At 47.4% G+C, this 9337-nt stretch overlaps 1 long non-coding RNA gene across 1 annotated transcript; it reads left to right on the top strand.

Moving 5' to 3' along the window:
* Positions 1-1228: 1228 nt before the first annotated feature.
* Positions 1229-3288, top strand: LOC117843271 (uncharacterized). The gene is made up of 2 exons (XR_011897450.1): positions 1229-2845; positions 2928-3288. It is a non-coding gene; the product is annotated as an uncharacterized lncRNA (long non-coding RNA).
* Positions 3289-9337: the final 6049 nt, after the last annotated feature.

The following is a 9337-nucleotide window of genomic DNA, read 5'->3' as shown; positions in this document are numbered from 1 at the left end:
TCCCCCACCCGCGATCCTGCACGGCTCGCCGGGGACCAAGCTGCGGCAGCTCGTGATCGCGGGCTGTCGCTTCGGCCAGCGGACGCGCTCCACGTATGCCCTCCGCGTGGATCTCCGCGCCATCTCCAATTTTTACGGTGGTTCGTCACAGACTCACAGGAGGCTTGTCTTGGCACGGCGGTGCCCACGTGGCATGTACGGCGGCTGCCGGAGCAGTGGGTGGACCTGGCTCGTGGACGATGCAGGCTCGAGCATTCCGGTGCATGGGAAGGTTGACACCGTGGACTCTGTTCACCAGCAGCGCAGAGTTTATCGGAGATAGATAAAAAGGGCAGCGCACTTTGTGACGTGGTATTCCGTTCCGTACGAGGAGATGCCGAATTTAGAGTGGCGATGCGGAGTAGCAGCCTAGGTTAGAGACAGAATTGGATCCGCGCCATGATTTGCCGAGCACGCCGAGCCGAAAGCCGCTGGGCCACAAGCCCACAAGGTAGGTCGCCCTGCGCCACAACACGGGCCCATCGGCCTGCAGGGCAGACGGCCACGGCGAGATCGCCGGGAGTGCTCGTGAGTCATGTGCTCGGGAGTGCAGGCAAAAATAAAGGAGTGGTCATGTGATCGTGAAAGCTGGTGCCGTGGCTTGAGCGGTGGAGTTGGCTACGTCACCTTTCACCGCCATCTTGGGCTTGGGGCTCGAGCGATGTCTGCTTGCGGTTGTTTGTTCCGGGCATCTCGCCGGCCAGATATGCTCTCGTGTCACTTAGCGTGTACCCGCGTGCACGCCATGGACCTCGGGTTTTTGGAGGGGATGTCGGCCGTCGGCGCACCGGGTCCAAATCAGGCCAACATTGTTACTGCCTTGCGCCTTGCCAGCGGCGAAGGGCTGGCATGGCTGCCCATACGGGCGTGCCTTGCCGCTGGTCGTCATAGATATTCTGTTTCCAGAGCGTATGAGGCCAGCGCCCAATGTTATTTGTGTCGCTGCCACGCACTGCAGCAGAAACCGAATGATGCTCAAGTCTGAACTGCAGGACAGAGCAACTAAGTTGAACTGTTGAAGACTGTGAGCATCACATTCACGGGTTGCATTTGCAATGCAACGAAGTTGGAATAGGCATTCAAACATGCAACGTTAATTAACGGGCCAGTTCGTGTGCATGATGAGTGTCTGAAGACTCCGAGTATCACATTCTCTGCGCCCGGTGCTTGCAGCTCGGCTCGAGAGAACACAGACTAGCATAGCACTTGAACAAAATAGGCGACAAAAAAAATGTGGTGTCTTGCAACACAAAGTAGTACCTGTGGCCCGCGGGTAGACTGTCACAAGCTGGGCCACCGCATGTGCAGGATGGCTGGCCGAATGGGCCGGCGGCTCACACATTTCTCAGCAGCCCAGCTCCGCGCTGACACGGGCTGCGTGGTACTGTGGTAGGCCGAACGCACTCAACGGCATGGGCCGATAGCGAGACGGTTCATTCGTATATTTCCTCTCCTAGAGAAAACTGGAGGACGCGTTTGGCAGCCTCCCGGGCTCTTGATTGGTAGCGATTGGTAGCATGGAGAGGGTCACAGGCCAGGCCTAACTGATGCAAATGAGGTCTCTCAACCTGCGCCGCATGAAACGTCAGAATCAGTCATTCCACGCAATGCAGGTTCGGAGGGGCGGTTGCCGTGACCCCCGGTCACGCACATGCGCTCGAGAACGAAGCCGCGACGACATGGGGTAGTGGGAGGTGCCCGGCAGCGGGGAGGTGCGGAGGTGCCTGACAGTCGGAGGTGGGCGGCGGCGCGTGGCCGTGACGGAGTGTTGGTGGGAGCTAGGAGGTAGCAAAGTCACGCTCCCCACTGCAAGCTCCCCACCGCAGCCCCCTCCACCCCGCCGGTGCCCGCGGCCCCCTCCTCCCCCAGCACCCGCGGCGGGTCGTGGATGTGTGGATGCGGCGGCGCGATCGGTCGTTGACGAAAGGAGGAATGGAGGCAGAAAAATGGGCGGTGGTAACTCTACCTCAGCCCATGTGCAAGGTGTCCATACCAATTCATCCAAACCACAAAACACCATCTTAGCCCAGCCAGCATCATGAGGTGCAAATTTGCCAATAAGTATCTCTGCATCTCATGAGCCTGTTCCATCTGGCTCGAGCCTGGCTCACAGGCCAGGCTGAGGCCATGCAGGCTGCCAAACACGCCTGAAGGCTCCATCTGAAGCTGACGTCTTTGATCTTTAGTTCTTCATACTGCTTCGACATGCTCCCAAGTCCCAGTTTCAGTTAGAGGAGAGCAGGCTGTTGAGGGAACACACTCGACTCTTACAAACAGTAAGAAAGGATGACTTTGAGGCGATGACTGTTCCACCGCCGGATTCGCTGGCTTTCCCTCGCCTCCGATGACCTTTGTGTCGTCGGTGAGCAGGGAGAGCCGTGGATCCGATGGGTGGTCTACATATCCCTCTCTTTTAGAGTAGTTTTAGGTAGGTTAGGGTTGGATTTTATCCCGTGAGAAAGTCGCCAGTAATCTTTTGCTTCATCTAGAGCTTCTCTACCGTCGTCTTCATCCGAGGTGAGCAAGTCTTGACGATGGCTGGTGTGTGTGCAGTGCTCAACGACGACATCTTTTGCGGGGGTTTCAATACCGACGAGTATGTCATCGATGTTTTTCTCTACGTCGGTGTTGGATTTCTTCATGTTCTTCTCTGTGCCGTGGGGGCCCACTTCATCAACAACGACGCTGGCCTTGTAAACCGTAACATGGCAGCGGGCGGATGTTTCGATGGAGATGGAGAGTCATCCATCAATATTTTGTCCCTCCAAGGCCGTTCTGTGGATGCGCGTATGCCAGGGCTTTACTTGTAAGTTTAGTTGTCCACCTTCCCGTGTGTTTAGGTTGGTGTATTCTGAACCTCCTTTGGATTTGTTGTGCGTCATTTGGAGTTTGCTGGTGAGGAAATTGGCGTCAGATCCTGGCGACGAGGAGGAGACGATAATTTGTCGTTGACCGATGCATTCAACGAATCAATAGCATGTCTGCCATTTATGGACTCCTTAAACTTTGAAGACTCTTCGTCGATTCGGAGATCGGCCATGAGCTTCATTCTAGATCTTCTTCTTTGAGGGAGGTGGAGAAGAATCGGCTTGCAGCAATAACGGTCGGCGACGGCAAAGGCCACAGAATGCTTCTCCAAAGCATTTAGTTATGAATTTTCTTTTGTTGAGGGATGTCCTTTTGGGGGCTGGATAAAGCACTTTTACTTTATTAATAAAGTCCAACCCTTCAAAAAAAATCTGAAGCTGACGTCTCCAATCTTCAGTTCTCCATCCTGCGACATGCTCCCTAAGTCCCAAGTCCCAGCTCCGGTTCATTTTTACTCTAGCATCATGGACATGGACCACCAGACCACCAACCCGGCCTCCCGAATCGATGGCTCCGGGCCACCGGCTTTCGGATGCCGCGAGTTCTGTCGGCTGAAAGCACAACAGAGCTTCAGTTTCAGGCACCCGTGCTGCCTCACCTTCAGCCTGCTGCCACTCTGTTTCGACTGCTCAGGCAACGGAACCCTATCTTCTTCCCATCTGTTTTCCGGACAAAGCTGTGAGCTGCCGCATGCCCTTATCCATGAGTTCCTGGCTAGGCAAAGCGTGCCGGTGGATTGGAACAGTGTACACTGCACCTGTTCTGTCACGGGTTATTCCGGTTCTTTGCAGGTGTACCTCGTATCACCACGTCTCCAAGTCAAGCAGTATTGGGCCCAGTTTAGGAGTACAAACATCGCCTTAATCAGCAGAGCAGGAGCTGGACAACAGAGCATGTAACTGGAGAAAGAAGATCTCCCTTTCCCTTCGTCTCGAACAAGTGTGTGAAGAATGGGATAGACCAGCATGACAACTTGAAGTTTGTCGCCGCAGATTAGCACGTACAAAGTAGGATCCCGATCATAACTGTACGGACAGCCCAACCGTAAGTCCAGGACACTGGGAGAAGAACACACCAGAAATGTTCAATACGATTGCATTCCTGACTCGGTACAATAGCTCACAGAGAGCACTAAGGTCAGAACGGATGACAAGGCATTGGAGCTGAAGGATTTTGGCATTTGGATTTGCGTGAACTGTGTAAGCACTAGTTACTCATTCTCTTGCATCGCAGTGGTTTGAAAGGAGTATTTTTTCGAAACGAACGAGTTAGGAGAGTTGCTGATTATATTAAAAAGAAGATAAAATTTAGATTGGGGACTGATCAATGAAAAAAAACCAACAGGTTAGATTGGGACATCAACACACGCTGAACTCAACTAAACTGACGAAACAACTCTGTCCGGTCGGATTGAGATATCAACACGAGCCGCAACAACTCTAATCAGTCAAATTGAGACATCGACACAAGCTGCTGCGGATTACCCATCACTCCACTCAACTCAAACTCAATCACACGCCGGTTGAATTGGGACATCAACATGGCCGCACCACACATTGCACGTGCCTCCTCAGGTGCACTACCAACAGCATCTGCACCTTTGCAGCATCGCAAGTTGTAACTCCACCACATCATTGCACCGTCACCACCATCAAGAACTTTTTCTTTCACTTTTTTAGAAAGAGAAGGAGTACAATATAAACGCCTAAACGGGGATTCAAATTCAACGGCTGAAGATACCAAGAAACAATAATTGTCAAACCCAAGTGACGTTGCCGCTTGAAGGGACCCCATTCCAGAACAGAAGAGCCCAAGCTTCTTCCGTCTTCTGTTCTTCACCACACGGCCACACCTACTAACCTTTCCACAAAGTTGCACGTCATCCCAACGCGCAGCTCTGCTAGTTCAGACAGTTCAGTCCAGGATCACATGAGTGGTTGGCTGTGACGTGTCCATTTACCACCGATGCATCTCCGGATTCTGATGCCAGCGGACTCCACCGAACAGCCGGACAGGACAGAATATTCAGAAGGCAAAGGCGATGCAGCCTTCTTCTCTTCTCCCCTTTGTTTCCTCTATTTAATTTTTCAGCCGTAATATAATAAATACAGGGTTGACTCAACTCCATAGTCTCCAATAATACACACGTACGCTACCACCAAAAAGAAAAGTATGGAAGAATATTTAACGAGCAAGGTGATTGTCCTGTAATTCCACAGATAAAAAAAAACCATTCCAACAAGATAGAAATCGTATCCAGCGAATGTTATCCATTTGTTACCAAAAGGAAGGCAAGTTGTTTGTATATATGCTACCCGACAGAGACTCTTCTTGTTACTTCTTGTGTTTACGACGGAAACAGCAATACAGTATTCTGAGATTTTGTCTGTGACAAGTGGTATAAACTTTATACTCTGATTTCTTTCCGAGCCAAGTGCTTTGAGCATCGAGCAAGTTCCGGTTTACACTCAACTTTAGGGACGGTGATCTGTGAGTGGCTGATTAAGATACGTAACAGCCATGTTCTTTGTATCTTGTGGATTGAGATTCGGAATCCAAACCACGTGTGACCTTGTGCCACGACGCGAAAGATTCCTCTCACAGTACCGTGCTTAAAATTGTCATCAACCATATTAATACTGAGGCATGCATATCTCCTCTCTTGTCCAACCACTTTGCTACTTACCAGATCAAATAGAATACAATTCTCTGAATGGCTAAAATGTGCCAACTCCAAAGATGGTTTATGGCTTCTATGTCCTTTTCACAAGTTTGGCCAAGTACGGGGATCTACAAGAAACCACACAATGGATTATTGTTGTACACTGCTCGTTTTACTTGGTCACCAACCTAATCCAACTCGTTAGCAAGACAAAACTACATCTTTCAGTTCTGACAAACCGATTCTCTTGTTGCCCTGAGCCATGCAGCTCCATTATCGAGATTCCGAAATTACCCACCTCAGTTTGGTTTTGACTATCGAACCGTAAAATTAGGAATCTTTGACCATCCAACTATTAAAACCGTTCATATTTGACCATCGGACGGTTTTGGTGAGTGGTTTTGCTGACGTGGACGCCACTTAGCGGTGGGGCCCACTTGTCATCCATCCTTTCTTCTCTCGTCTCCCTTTCCTCTCTCTTCTCTCATCTCCCTCTCCTCCGCCGACAGCCCCCCGACTCCCGCACCGGCCTTGTCCACCCATGGTCGCCGCCCCCCATGGCCCCTCCTACCTCCTCCCCTCCCCAGCGCCTCCACTACGCCAGCTGCCGCCAGAGCCCCCCGCACGAAGACAGAGCTGCCTCCGTCGACGAGCTTCACCAAGCCGATTCGCCCGCCTTGGTCGACGTCAGCAAGAACGCACACCACCACAAGGACGTTGTCGACGAGCCGCACGCATCCCGCCGATTCTCACCGCTCATCGTCCATCGGAGCGTCGTCGCCCCATGGATCTTGACCCGATCGCCGACACTGCCACCGTCTTCGATTCCGGCCATCCTCGAGCACCTCCCCTGCCGGTGAGTGCCTTCGCACAAAGCCCTCCACCTCCTGTATCTCCTGCGCCACCCATCTGAACCCCTAACGCGCCGGACCGCTAGCAATTGAACGCCCGGCCGCTTCCACACCGCAGGCAGGCACCCCTCCACCGCTCGCCAGGGCCTGCCCCGCCCCTTCCCACACCGCCGCTCGCTAAGGTCCACACCATCGCTCGCTTGCAGCTGCACGAGCAGTGCAGCGATTGCGCGTGGGGGCGGACGCTGCTGCCGCCGTTGGGCCTGGTGCCTTGGTGGCCTCCGCTGTTAGAATCGGGTGTGGCGCGGGCGAGCTGGAATCAGCCAGGACCAGGGCCGGTCCTAAGATTTGGGAGGCCCGGGGTGAAAGTAAAACTCGGGACCCTTTAATATAAATATTATAACAAATATATATGAAATGTTACCAATAAATACTTAAATGTATCTAAAAGCAATATTCATATCAAATTATTTATACATATTACCTTAAAAGTTTTTCTAACATTCCTCGATGCTAAGTCACTTATGATAGGGTTGCTGTCAATCTCATCCAACATTTCTTCTCGATGCATAATGTTGCCAAACTATTTAACCTCCTGAGTCATTGTTGACCTCAAATAGTTCCTCAATAACTTTAACTTTGAAAAGCTTCTTTTTCAGTCGATGCGATAGTCACAGGCACAGTAAATAAGAGTCGGTAAGCAGTGGAGACATTAGGATAACAATCCACATCTTTGACATGCTCAAAAATCTCCATAGCAGACATTACACCATCTGGAAAATGAATTTCATAATCTTTAATTCAGAAATAAGATCATATACCTCAACATCAACATCAGATGAACCATCAAAAGAATTTTTTTTTGCAAATTTAGTGCAACATTCTTCAAGTTCATTATCATTTAATGACTTCAAAGTACTTGAGCTCAATAAAAATCCGAATATATCTTTATACATCATGAGTTCTTCAAATCTATTCTTCAAGAAGCGATCGCCATATCAACCAAAATAAAAAAATATTTAACTTCAAAATCCTTCCCAGGTTCAAGAATTTCTTCTTAGCAATTACTTTCATCAAACTGTTTCTTCCTTGTAGCACGACGTTTTTCTAAAAAATGATGCCTCTACACCCGTCATTTTTGTAATTCTCAAAGTACTGCGTTATAGCTTGTATTTGTTTCAAAGTAGAGTCAATGCACATGGCTGGCGATTGCAACTTCTTGCTCATTTTATTTACAGCAAATAAAATATCATGCCAAATAATCATACCAGATAGAAACTCAAAGCTACCAAGTGCATCAAATAATTTTTTTGCATCACTTCTATCCTTAGGTTCAATGTCAGAAGCATAATGTAATTCAGACAAAGTAGATTAGTTTGATATCTTATTGCAGTAACACTTTTAATTCGACTCTCCCAACGAGTATTGGATTTCACACTTAAACTAGAAACATGTTTAAGCAAAAATTCCACCTTTTCGTAGAACCAACAAATAATACATATATGTGTTGAACAATTCCAAAAAATGAAACAATTTTCCCACTAGATTTTGCCATATCACAAAGAGTAAGATTTAGACTATAGCATGCACATGGCATATACAATGCTCTTGGATTGATATCAATTAACTATTTTTTTTACCCCTCTGTATTTTCCTTTCATATTAGAACCATTGTCATAGTCTTGACCCCTTATATCACTAATATTTAGGCCAATGGACTCCATAGATTCAAACAATACATTAAAAAGCCCCAAACCAGATGTGTCATCCACCTTCAAGAATCTCAAAAAGTACTCCTCAATTTTTATCTTGCCATCAGATACTAATAAAGTCATTTGTTCTTGATGACTGACATCAGGGGTACAATCTAGGATAACGGAGAAATACTTGAACTCTTTAACAACCTTTATGATAGAACTTGTGATATCAGAAGCCAAAAGAGATATCAGCTCATTCTGAATTTTATGACTGAGATAATGATAATGAATTTCTTTGCTCTGAATATGTCTAAGGTGGTCTTACATTACCAAGTCAAATTCTGCAATCATTTCAACAAAAGCTAAGAAATTACCATTACTATCATTATAAAGCTATTCACTACTTCCTCTGAAAGCCAAATTATGTTTACCAAGAAATTTCACAATGGCTATTATTCTTAACAAAACTTGCCTCAACTGTTCTTTCTCCTTTGTGATTTGCTGCTATAATTTTTTGTCAATTATTTCCTTTTTCCGCAGTCTAGCTCTCAATTCATTCCAACTGTTCATGTTACTAATATGCTCGACATTATTTTCATGTTCTTTAAGTTTCTCACTGATATGCTTTCAATTTCTTAACCCATCACCTGCTAAGAAACTAAGACTCTTGCTAGTGCTAGACTTGAAGATCTTACAGCAGAAACAAAAATCTTTGCCAACATGCTTTAAATAAACTAACCATTTTCTATCATGTATCTCTCCATTGCTTAATTTTCTAGACTAATGAGCATATGAAAAATGTCTTGAGGCAACATCTAGAGAAAATTTGATATTTTCCTCTCTTATAGGCCCTTTCTCGACTAATATGTCTCTTGCTTTATTATCAATATTATCCCAATTTCTTGGATCATAAATATGTGAAGTGTAAACTGGTTCCTCATCAACACTAGCAGACTATGCATGTGCACCTGATGCATTTACTGTGTTCTCAGAGTCACTTACGTTGTTATCATCGACGTTGATGTTAACATTTTCTTCCTGATTCCCATTAGTTGGTTCATTCGCAACAACTATTGCCAACTCATCTAGGTTTGTCAAAGCGCCCGTATTACTCTCAGGGTCCTGATAACTATTGCAAAATTTATCCATAGCTTCTCTCTATGATTCTATCAACTCATCCACACATCTTTTCCTTTTCCTTTTCTTGCAGCCTGATTCAT

Source organism: Setaria viridis, chromosome 2 (genome assembly GCF_005286985.2).
Source record: "Setaria viridis chromosome 2, Setaria_viridis_v4.0, whole genome shotgun sequence".
Lineage (NCBI taxonomy): Eukaryota > Viridiplantae > Streptophyta > Magnoliopsida > Poales > Poaceae > Setaria > Setaria viridis.
Note: the sequence above shows the minus strand (reverse complement) of the source record. Positions and strands in the feature narration are given on the sequence as shown.